Source organism: Alosa alosa, chromosome 12, assembly GCF_017589495.1.
Source record: "Alosa alosa isolate M-15738 ecotype Scorff River chromosome 12, AALO_Geno_1.1, whole genome shotgun sequence".
In the NCBI taxonomy this organism is placed as follows: domain Eukaryota; kingdom Metazoa; phylum Chordata; class Actinopteri; order Clupeiformes; family Clupeidae; genus Alosa; species Alosa alosa.
In genome coordinates, this window is record NC_063200.1 from 33,576,917 (window position 1) to 33,580,590 (window position 3,674).

Below are 3,674 nucleotides of genomic sequence, written 5' to 3' on the forward strand. Positions count from 1 at the left end.
AGCAGGGGATATATTAGGATGTTGATGATTTAGTTAGTTAAATTTATTCACCATACATAGTTCTTGGAAGTCTCTACATGAATAATACATAAAAGTATAACAATTCAAGATGGTCATGATTAGCATAAAAAATGCAAAATAAAACTTATTATTATTATAATCTTTATTTAACCAGGGGACTTATTCACAAAGAATGTTAAGGCTAAAAGTAGCAAACGTAAGCATATGGTGACAGATTAATTTAATAATGTTGCAAAGATACTGCATCAATCCGTAGGCCTATGTTTCATTAGGCTACTAGGCTATTTGTTTTGCCTTACTCTTTATTCATTTAGGCTAGGCCTTTTTATTCAGTTATTCATCATCTTCCGTCCTTGTGTAGCGCACGCATTCTCATACCTGTCACCTGTCACTCATCATCATAAGGGAGGTGTTTGGAATCGCGTTACAATCATCAGCCAATCAAGGTGGCCACTTCAGTCAAGCTCGTGCATGAGTAATGACGTCATCCATAGCAACGACTCACTCTTAGTTAAGGAGTTGTCATTTTTCCTAGAGTAGGTCTGAAAGGTAGCCTAGAAATCTAGACGCACCCTAGCGGCGGCAAATTAATTTGCTCAGCCTGTACGTCTAGTATCAAACCATAGGGATTTCTATTGGCTGACACCGTGGACGTCATCCAATTACAGCGCTCTATTTTGTTAGAGAGTCTTAAGGCGGGCTTAACAGAAAGACGACAGTCCTGCGATAGTAGCAACAAGGAAGGTGGCTATGGCGAACGAAGAGCGGTTGTTTGAATCGGCGTTGGCGTCAACTTTGGAGGAGTTGGACTTGTGCTTTTCTTTGAAAGTTGAGCAACACAATGCACTTAGGTCATTCCTTTCGAAGAAGGATGTAGTTGCCGTTTTGCCGACCGGATACGGTAAAAGTTTACTTCCCCGTTCACTGTTTTCATCGCTCTGGCCACGTCATCCTGCTCTTTGTTCTGATTGGTCGTAGCGCTGGCTTATTGCATGCCTAGGCAGTTTGAAAGACAATTCTCTGCCCGCTCCTTAGATTAAGCGAGGTGAATGGTTCGATTCCAGACTATACATTTCAATGATATAGGATGGCCTGCCAGGCTATCTGAAAGGCTTTGTGAATAACTTTTAAGAGAAAACTCCTAGCCAAAATCTTTTAGTGAGATTTAGGAGTACTCCTAGTGGTAAGATAAAAGGCTTTGTGAATACGGCCCCTGAGACCTTAAGTCATAAGTACTCTGTGTAAAAGAAAGAAATTCAGATATGTAACATGGAAGCCTGCCTATAATGCCCTTATATATGAAGATATAGAGGTGAGTAAGTCGGCGATTTGACAGAGAGGGCAAATTCACTGTGGAGTAAAGTGTACAGTGATGAGTGAGGGTTCTGCAATTTGAAATGAACCTTAAAGCTCCATGACACACAGCATCCAACATCTGAAGGCACTTTGATGGGGCATTCATGTACAACAGATCACCATAATCAATAATAGGAAGAAATGTGGCATCGACTAGCCTTTTTCTGGGAGAAAAAGTAAAACAAGATTTGTTCCTAAAGAAAAAACCTAGCTTCAATTTCAACTTTTTCACTAAGTTCTGTATATGAAGCTTAAAAGAAAGGTGGTCAAGTATTTGTAAGATGAAACTATCTCAATTGTTTTACCCTGATTGGTAACAATATTCAGGTCTAACTCATTCTTCCTTGAGTTTGAAAAGACCATTACTTTGGTCTTCTCAGCATTAAGCACAAGCTTTAATTGATAAAGCTGTGCTTGCACTCTGTGAAAAGCAGTTTGCAAATACTCAAATGCCTTCCTTATGGTAGCAGCACAACAATAAATAACAGTGTCGTCTGCATAAATTCTCCCCCAGACAGTTTATATAAATAGTGAATAAAAGTGGGCCCAGGGCAAAACTTGGATATATTAGTATGATCTCTATATCAAATCATACATTTTATGATGTAAAATTAAAACCTGTAACTTAAAACAGCCCATTCTCTCAAATTCAAGACGACCACCTTCCTTAAAGACATCAGACACAGCTTTAGAGCTAGTTAGATTTAGCTTAGCAAAATTTAGTTCACCTTAGAGAGAGTAAGATGTACTTGTCTTCAATTATCAATTAATTAGCATGTGACAGGTGGGCGGGACTTCCGGTTAATTAAGGTCAAAGGTCTTTGATTTCCGGTGAGGGCGGGACATCCGGTCTTTGAACTTGTCATCAATTGAGTTTGACAGGATGTTTGAATGTGGCGGGTTGCTTTTGGTAGGAGTCATGTGTCCGGGGGAGGGGGTTGTGTGTATGTGTGTGTGTGTGTGTGTGTGCCTGCGGGGAGATAGTGAATTTGACAGTTTTGTAGGTTTTAGTGTAATTTTTGTACTTTTTATGATAATTTTGTGTGTTTTTTTAGTCATTTCGTGTTTTTTGGCCAGGGGTCAGGGCTTGTGTGTGTGTGTGTGTGTGTGTGTGTGTGTGTGTGTGTGTGTGTGTGTGCATGTGTGTACAGGGGTGTGTGTGTGTCCAGGGTGGGGGTGTGTGTGTGTGTGTGTGTGTGTGTGTGTCCAGGGGTGGGGGGTCGTACACGGATGTGTTGGTCATGGGTGAGCGTGTGTCCAGGGTGGGGGTGTACACGGATGTGTTGGTCATGGGTGGGGGTGTGTCCAGGGGGTGCGGGGTGTCATGGGAGTGTCATGCGCGAGCAATTATGAGCGGCGTTGTTAGGGAGAATAAAAGCGGTGTGAAAGTATGGGTAAAGATAGCAAAGTAAGCATGGCTAGTTTAGCAACTCCTGAAAATGCGGGTCCTAGTAGCGAGCGGCTAAGTGGGGCCCCTAAGAGAAAACATTAAGAGAAATCATTAAGAAAAGACACAAGAGAAAGCTATAGGCATCAGTATAGGCATCTGTTGAGTATGGATGCCTTTGAATTTGGCGGGGTGCTTTTGGTAGGAGTCATGTGTCTGGGGGAGGGGGCTGTCTGTGTGTGTGTGTGTGTGTGTGTGTGTGTACATGGGGTGTGGGGGTGTCTCATGTGCAGGGGATGCATGGTGTGTGTCATGAGGTGCCCATGGGAGTGTTATGCCTAGACAATTATCAAAAATGATCCAAAAAATATGTCTGTATAAAAAAAAGGTTGGCATCAACAGAGTTTAAATTCAAATTCATCAAGATTTTCATCAAGTCATTGAAAAGAATAAAATGTATCAGACAGCAGAGCGGTGGAGAGAGGGTAGGGGGATGGGTCAAAGGTCTGTGTACGTGTGCGTGTGTGTGTGTGTATGTGTGTCTGAGAGAGGGGGCGAGAGAGAGAGGAGGGGTTTGTATGACTGTGTGTATGCTTAAAGTTTTAGTGATATGAACCTGAATAAAAGAATCAAGGATGTGATGATGCCAAGAGCCTAAAAAGGTTTCAGCCATGTGTGTGTGAACTAAAATAAAAACTAAATCCTACATTTAAGCTGAACTTTAAGGTTCAGGGTCATGCATGTCTAATGTCATGGCTCCAGGGCCCTGAGGGAGTAGGTTGGTTGTGTGTGTGTGTGTGTGTGTGTGTGTGTGTGTGTGTGTGTGTGTGCTAGCATGCTTGAGAGTGAGAAAGAAAAAAGGTTTGAATGTTTAGTTATGTTTATGTTTTAGGATTATTAAACTGAATGT